This window comes from Octopus bimaculoides, chromosome 15 (assembly GCF_046866305.1).
Source record: "Octopus bimaculoides isolate indiv1 chromosome 15, ASM4686630v1, whole genome shotgun sequence".
Taxonomy (NCBI): Eukaryota; Metazoa; Mollusca; class Cephalopoda; order Octopoda; family Octopodidae; genus Octopus; species Octopus bimaculoides.
The window spans coordinates 45,102,556-45,111,939 of record NC_142942.1 but is presented as its reverse complement, the minus strand read 5'-3'; positions in this window follow the sequence as shown (position 1 = coordinate 45,111,939).

Here is a 9,384-nt window from a genome sequence, read left to right as displayed (position 1 = left end):
AGTTTTTTGAAAAAAAATTGTTGTCTTTCAACTGAGTGACTTTTAATTTTGTACAGAAGGGCCTAGTTTTTAAGAAAAATAGGGAGTGTGTAAGGAAGGGTCCCATTTACAGTAGGCATCCCTTAACAGGGACACTATGAAAACCTTTACCATTTCTTCAACATACTGTTATGACTCAGTTTCTTAAAATTTGTTTAATTTCTTTTTTCTTTTCCATCCTCTTGTTAAACCTACACCGAGCCTGCTTTGCGTGTTCAAAGAAAGTTTACTGGTTTATTTTGAAGCTCAACTTTTATTTGTTAAACACCCCAACCTACTGACAAATGTTATAATACAAAAAAAAAACAACAAAAAAAACAACAAAAAAGAACAAAGAATGAAGAAATAAAATAAAATAAAATAAAATAAAATGATTGCCAAAAAAAAAAAGAAAAGTTACAGTAAACACGAAACAGTTACAAAAATATCACAACCCCTCCTACAAAACCGAACGCAAAGAAAGAGAGAAAAAAAACCTTGTTATGCTATACAATTCTTCTATTTCACATCAACTGTTTTTGTTTAAAGATTCTCTGTCCTTTGTTGTGTGAATGAAGAAAACAACAGAGCGCCAGTCTTCATCTGCCCATGTTATTGTTGTTCTTTTGTAATTTTTTGTTAACAACAAAATGTTGATACACACAAACACTGTTGATTGTAAAACTTTAGCGGAATGTGATCGGTTGGAAAAAGAGTTAAATTGATAGTTTGCTGAAAAAGCCAAGGTAGCTATAGGTCAACAATAGCTGTCTAAAAGGTGGCTGGGTTAGCAGTGTTACCCTATGTTGTCAGAATAGTAATAACTATCCGCACAGTGGCTATCTTCACAACCGTGTAAGCAATAGCTATGTGTCTAAAGCTAACAAGAGATAACTACTTGTTAACAATAACTTAACTATATAGCCATTTTTTTAAAACAAAAATTTTGTTTACAGTAGAACAAGAAAAAGAAAAAAAAAGAAAAAGGAAAAGCATGTTTTTTTCTCTCCTTCCCTTCCTCTTGTATGAAACCACCACCACTGCTAATCTCTGTTATTTTGCTACCACCACAGCAAATTATTATTTTTTTTGTTTTTAAAACATTATTATAGTTATTATTATTATTTATGATTATTATTATTATTGGTTATTGTTGTTGTTATGATTATGACATGGTCCCATAAACTGAGTCCTCTACAATTTTGATCTGCTTCATTTAAATCCATACTGTTGGAAGATGTATGAATGTCACAACTTTTTAGAACTTGCCTGCTTATGTAAAAAAATTATTCCCTCAAGCTTTACTAGAGAAAGACAGAGAGTAAGTGAATGAGAGAAAGAGAGAGAGAGAGAAAATGCATGTGTATGTATGTGTGCATGTTATTTGTTATTGAATTTTCCTCCCCTCCGTCTCTATGTGAATTAAATTATTTTCCTTCAAATGAAACCTCTACAATATTGTCCAGATCAAACACAGCTTTGTTAACTCCTAACAGTCTGTACTGACTATTACTGTAGCTGTTCACCAACGCAGCTTGTACTAACCTTGTACTAAGTTAACTACTTATTGACTGTTACACAGTGAATCAGTAATGGCTGACTGACCTCTTCACTCCCCCCTCCCTTTGGGCACCTGACTGACCGTTCCCTCCTCCCTCCGGTCACATCATTGACCTCACTCTAACCCTGAATCCATGTTCTAACCAGAGAACATCATGAGATGCTATTATTAAAGACTTTTTTTCCCTTCAGCTTAATAATAATAATAATAATAATAATAATAATAATAATAATAAATTAATAATAATAATAATAATAATAATAATGCTAACAACAACAATAAAATAATAATAATGATGATAATAATGATGATGATGATGAAAAGAAACTTCTGTTTCTTCTGTTATCAAGTTTTGTGTTTCTTCAAAATAAATATTTCTTTTAAAAATAATTCTTATTCTTTAAGTCGTCTTGAAGCGCTTTCCACCATCTGGTTACCATGACTTCCACATTAATACACCGTCTCATTTCTGAGACTTACATATAACACTCACACACACACACACACATATACACACAATGGATAATCCCATTATGGTTTGTAGAATTCTATGGTGGTGGTGGTGGTGGTGGTGGTGGTGGTGTGAGCTGTGGCAATGCTGCTGCTGCTACTACAGCTACCACCAGACACTGTTAGAATTGTTTGGAAAGTTCCTTTCTTCTTGCTTGGCTTCATCCTTGAGCTGTTTTTTCTCCTCCACTTCTGGGGTGTTGTTCTTGATCCCAATACCATCTCTGCTGAAGCCAGATCCCTGATTGAGCTATTCCAGAAGGCTACAATCCTTGCTGGAACCGACTCCCTGATTGAGCTGTTCCAAGAGGTTGATTATTCCTCTTGCTGGAAATAACTCTGTGATTGTGCTGTTCCGCGATTGTCTTAAGTTGCCGGAGCTACTGTATGTTACCTGTATCTATGGCTTGGCTTGCAGGAATAATGCATCTGATGGTGGTGGACCTGTGACTCACTTAATTTGGTCCTTGCTAAACAGAATTCATTTCGTCCACAATTTCTTTCTCTATTGAGACAAATTTCCCACAAAAAAATATATAAAAATAAAAAAAAAAAAGGAAAAGGTAAAAAAAGAAATGAAAATATATACAAAAATTAAAGCATTGGATTAAAATATATTGTTGCATGAAGTGTTGTGTTGCAACAATATCCACTTCAGTACAAGATTTCAGGTGAAATCTCTTGCCAAAAAATACAAGAAAAGGAATAGAAATTAAACAAACAACACAAAACAACAAATCATTAAATGTTTTCTGGGACAATAGGGCTTTGTAGAAAGTTTTTCTGTTGATGTCAGAGATCCAAGAACTCAACTACTGATTGTTGTGAAGTCATGGGGAAGTGACTAATAATAAAACTGCATGTTATCTTTGCAGTTTGAAAACCTCCAGTTTATTGCAGTAAAATATCTAAAGTTGACAACCTTAGATATTTCATCCTTAACATGTCTGGTTTATTTATTTATTTATTTTTTTTTGTTTTGTTAACCTTTAATTTTATTATTGGAGAAACTCTTGTTGATGTTCAGTTTCAGTTTAATATTAACTTTGTTGTTAAATACTGTGTTTGTTATTTTTCTTTTTTTTATCAATTACTGATTGCTTACATGTTCTAAAATTTAAGAAGTATTTTAAACGGTTACTTATAATAAACAGCGAGTATTCTTAGGAGAAACAAAAAAAAAAAAAGAAGAAAAAACAAAATGAATAAATAAAACTATTGGTTTGATGGATTTACAAAGAAACGTGTTATTACATTGAATCCAATCTTTCATCATTTCAGTTTCCTTCATCTCTTACCTAACACCTTCCTTGAACATCTATAACGGTCTATGTTGAATGTTTTATTACTGTTGTTATTAGCAAGGATGACAAGTTGATAGACCTGGTAGAAGACAAGACTAAATGCCTTAACAAGTACTTCTTTCTTGAAGATATAGGTAAATAACATTACGGATTTTATTTTGATTTCAAATCTTCCATAGTCGATGACACTAGTACCAGTACCATTGTTTATTTAATTGTATCTGATCAGTTGTACATTTTAAGCATCCAATTAAATGTATTTAGTTTTGTTTCTCAATGTTCACCACTCAAATCTTACCAGGATTGATAAAAACCATCAAGTTCCTATCAAGTACTGAACTTGATTAAAAGACATCTTCCTGAATCCTGGGCCTTTGTCACATATTATCATTGTTATTATTATTGTTGTTGTTATTGTCAAGACAGTGAGCTGGCAGAATTGTTAGAACATCAGGAGGATTGCTTCATGGCATTTCTTCAGGCTCTTTACATTCTGTTCTATATTTAAGAGATGAGGAATTATGTACATTATTTACAATTGACGGATATTTGTCCTCATCTTGTTTGTTGTTAACATAACGTTTCAGCTGATATATCCTCCAGCCTTCATCAGGTGTCTTGGGGAAATTTTGAACCTGGGTTCTCATTCCTAAGGTATTTTTTGATGTTACTATTATTATCATTATTGTTATTCCCACGGGCATATGGCGTAGTGGTTAAGAGCGTGGGCTACTAACCCTAAGATTCTGAGTTTGATTCCAGGCAGTGACCTGAATAATAATAGTAATAATAATAATATCGAAAAATACCTTAGGAATGAGAGCCCAGGTTCGAAATTTCCCCAAGACACCTGATGAAGGCTGGAGGATATATCAGCCGAAACATTGTGTTAACAACAAACAAGATGAGGATGAATATCTGTCAAATGTAAATAATGTCTTTACATTCTGAACTCAAATGTCACCAAGGTCAAATTTGCCTTTCATCCTTTTGGGTTCGATAAAACTAAGTACCTGACAAGTACGGGGTGGGGGTGGGGTCAATGTAATTGACTTACTCCCTCCCCTTCAAAGATTGCTGGCCTTGTTGTTGTTGCTGCTGCTGCTGTTGTTTGGACATTGAGTTGGCAGAACCATTAAGAGTGGTGGCACTTTACTTTCTGAGTTCAAATCCTACCAAGGTTAACTTTAACTTTTCACCTTTGCACCTGTCAAAAGATACCAATATTAAGACTAATTAAAGCAGCAAGCTGGTAGAATTGTGAGCATAGTAGACAAAATGCTTAGAAGCATCTTGTCTGACTTTATGTTCTGGGTTCAAATTCCACTATGGTTGACTTTGCTTTTCATCCTTTGGGGGTTGATAAGATAAATACCAGTTGAACACTGGGGTTGATGTCATCAACTTACTCCCTCCCTTAGAACTGCTGGCCTTGTGCCAAAATTTGAAACCATTATTATTATTGTGGCAAAGGAGCTTTGGTACAGAGAGTAAGCAAGCTAACCTCGAATCTTCCCTACAGTACCACTTGCATAGTATTTGGGGGTTTTTAGTTCAAACCTTACTGGGTTTACCACCTTAACTTTAATCTGTCTTAGGATTAGTGAAATGTGTAAGTGGCTGGAGATGGTTCCATTAATTATATTGTCTAGCTTAATCACCATAGCAACTGGAGTCAGGTAAGAGACTGTCACCAGCAGACTTACTGGATACCTTGTAGTGTTTAGTTTACATGGTTTACTGTAGTGAATATTGTCACAGTTTGATAATGCCTTTCTTAGCTCGGGATGGGGGTGGAATGTTCATAAAATGAGTATCAGTAATATACCGGGGGAGGGTACATTGAAACAACTATATTCTCTTAAATGTGGTCCATACTTGATCAAATTCATCCTTTTGGGGTCGATATAAGTACCAGTTGAGTACTGGGGGGGTTGATGTAATTGACTAGCCCCCTCCCCCAAATTTCAGGCCTTTTGCCTATAGCAGAAATTATTATTATTATAAGCAAACGAAATTGTTCTTATTGTTGTCTACTAGTACAAGTGAGTGTCACAGGGCAAGAAATATGTTGAGAGAAATGTGGTTTTCATTACAAATTGAAGCCACTCCATTTATATCACAAATGCCTTTAGGGAAGGGCATGAACATCACAACTCTCCATTTTCTCTCTTCACCAATATAAGGCCTTAAGCTATATTATTTATCAATATAATAGTAATGTCTGTTAGCTGGTGGTACCATGTAAAAGTTGTGGAGTGTTTGTGACCTGTCTCTTAATTCCCTTCCTATGTCTTTGGAAAAGGCTGAATTGTCTCACAGTTTCCTTGTTCTCTCTAAAGCTTGTAGGACATCAATATTATCAATTCCTTTGTTAGTAATAAAACTCACAGAAATTATTCTGCAACAAGTTTTTCTTCTTTTTTTCGTTCTCTGCAAAATGTTAAACATTTTAGAACAAACTTTCTTTCCCAGCGGAGTTATCTGCCCCTGTTCATGTTCGGTGATCTACAATTAGTGAATTGATCAGGATTATAATTAATGGTTGCATCTACCTTGCTTCCTACATGTTGTCATGCACATTACAACATCCTGTGTTTATTTATTTGTTTCCTAAGTAAAAAATGGTTTTTGGTTTGATAAAATGTTTTATTTTTTTAAATATGACTTTGTGACATCTTTTGTTTCAACCCTTTAGCAGTCAGAATAGTTTGTCTAATGTAATGCTTATTTATTCACTCTGTTTTGAATTACTCTTGCATTGAGATTATGCTGATGTACTTGTTTATTTTTAGTATGATATTGTAGGGTAGGTGTGAGAAGCTGAATATGGCCAGTTTGAACATAAAACAGGTAGATTATTTGGGCTGGATATGGCCAGTTTAAATTCTAAAGGGTTAAACCTAAATAATTTGATATATGACATTGTTGTATATGTATACGACAAAAGTCAGATATTTTCTAGATGTTATATTTTGTGCATTGTCTCTGGTTATTGTTATATTTCTTATGTCACATCTTTGGATATTTCCTAAATAACATTACATATCTTACTTTTAATTGGACATTGCCCTGATGACGTGTCATATCTTATGTCATGTCTCTGGATATCTCTTAGATGATTGGTGTTACATTTTGATATGTTATCTTTTCCTTGACACGAAATTATATAAATTATTAAATAGTAAATTAGAGGTGGTGCCACATGTTAAAATATCTGAGTAGTTCTGTGAGAGACATTTTAGTAAAGACACTGCTACTGTTATTATTTGTAGTTGTTTGTTTGTCCTCTCCAAGACTCAACCAGCTGATGTTCAGTTGTAAGAATATATCGTGTTTGTTGTTGTTTGAAGCAATAAAGCATCATGTCAACAGTCTTCCGTCCATTTTGCAGATCAGAACTTTCTGTTTCTTTACCAAGAATCGGTTGAGTGGGGACTTTGTAGTAAATGGACTGCAGTGGAGGTAGAAGAGTGTCTCTCTCTGCTGTAAGAATTGGTTGAAAGGACGGGTGGTTCCAATCACATTGACATCTATGGTACTTATTGTATTGTTACCACTCAATCCCAGCTTTCCTCCTTCTCAAAACAAAGCTAATGCAGAAGATTTAATATGACTGAAACATGTCTTGAAATCATACGATTGATCATTAATGACTGCATATCAGGTAGGTCACCACCATTGCTCTTGGTAGGTAACAGCCTCTGTTGATCTTGTTTCTCATCTCTGTTAATCTCCTTCCAGAGATTGCCATGGATACAATGCAAACTGTACCCATATATCAAGCAACACTGTTTTCTTTGGTTTTGTACACTGGCAGCTATTGTCCGTTTCATCAATTGACTGTTAATGGTAGTTCACTTGTCAATGGGGAGAAAGTAGGTAGATTCAATGTTTAGTTTGTGTTTTCTAAATTGTATTTATTAATAAATCTGACATCCGTTTATCCTATCCACCTCAATTGGAATTATATATATATATATATATATATACAAAAGTTTAGTATTTCAAGTTTAAGTAAACAAAATGTTATTGTTTAAAAAACTTGTTATAATAATTATTTCTTTTTAAAAGCAAACAAGAAGGCAATGATATCTTTGTCAGGCTGCTAACAATCACTAAAGGAACTAAGCTCAAAAAGGAATTTTTTTTTTTACATTTTTAAAATTTCACACAGAGCTGGATTTAAATAACAAAAAAAAAAAAGGGAAACATTCTATATTCATTTAAGTTTATAAACAAACATACCTTTCAATTAAAATACTCTATAGTAATAATACTCAGATGGAATGATTGCTGAAGTAAAATTTGGTCTTTTATGGAAACTACTAGGAGTGGTTGTTATTATTATTATTAAAGATATGTTGAAAACTGTGTGTTTGTTGTGTTATTTACTCCAAAGTTCACCTCAAAATCTCTCAAACCAGATTCTTATCTGTTCGAAACTACATCATACAAGCTGTTGACTGTGGGCTCTTTTAATATTGAACTGGATAAAGCTACACCACAAATGCCATTTTTTTTTTTTAAATTTCAAATTAATCTGAAAATAGCCAGCAATATTAAATGTTCTCTAAACTTGTGGTTCCTCATTGATTTTACATTCATTTTGAAACGTTAGGTGGTAAGATGGATTTTGTTAAAGCAATTTTTTTCTTTTTTTTGATTAATTATTAAGCAGTAATGGAACCTGCTGTTAGCTTGAGGCAATCAAAGTTACGTGGTTTTCTTACAAACACACCATTATTGCTTTAGAGTAAGTTTTGAACACCTTAAATTCACATCCATTGATTTCTACTTACTTTGTGTGTGTCCATGAAGAGAGCACAGCTGCTATGAAACCCCTAGCTACCCAGGGTCATGATCCTGGACAAGTCAGAAACTCACAAATTGCAGTTTGTCAGTTTTATTTAATTATTATTTGACATTATTAACAGATATTTGTAAACAAATTAATAAGGTGTAAAAGGCAGAGTGGAACTGATAATTTAATAGTGTAAAGGAATATAAAATACTGGAAATTTAATTTGTAATTAATGAAACAGTGAAATAATAATCTTGATCTGTTGATTTGGAATGTGAAAAGAGGAAGAGAAATGTTTGTTTTTAGATAACTTTTTTCCTTTAGTTATTTAGAATTTCCAAATACATTCTTTTTGAAGTTGAAGATTTAATTTTCTTTCTCAAAAATTATTCAGTATAATGGTTAGACATGCAAATATTTTTGAGTTAAAAATTTAAAATAAGTAATAATAAAATTATAGCTCAACTAAAATTAAAACTTTCTTTTTTTTATTAAAATGTGATTGAATATTGATAGTTAAATGAAAATATATATTTTTTTTATTTCCACGAAGAGAAAGGTCTGGACATTTTGAAGCTTTCTCACACATTCACATTTTACTTGGAGATTATCAGGAGGAAAAAAAAAAAATCTTGAATATTTTCTTATTGCAAATTGAAATTTCAAATAAAAATATTCTTGTTCTACATTGGAAGCCGTCAATGTGAATTACTTGTGAAGTTGTCTCTTTCAAGAAAAAATAATTCAATGCTAAGATTTCATTTGAAAATATGTGTAGGATTGTTAGAAACATCTGTCAACAGTATATATACATATAATAAAATTATCGTATATAGTGCTCAAGCGCACAACTCATCAGAAAAAGGAGCCAAAAGTACATGAACAGTACACGAGGAAATAACAGAATTGCTTTGGAGTGGAACATCAGGTGTACTAGTAGTGAATTTCAGGAAGCATGGATGTTATGAACGATGTAATGTCCTGACAGCTAACAACTGATGTAAGTAGGCAGATTTGACTGAAATTTCTAACAGGTTAAGCAACCATGTACAAGCTTCTTCCCTAGCTCTTGGGACAACACTTATAGAGGATGGAAATTCTGGTGAGAAATGATTGGTCAAAATCAGTAAAATTTTGCTGCATTCACCAATGTTACTGAAGGAAAAAAAACGAAAAAACAAAAAACA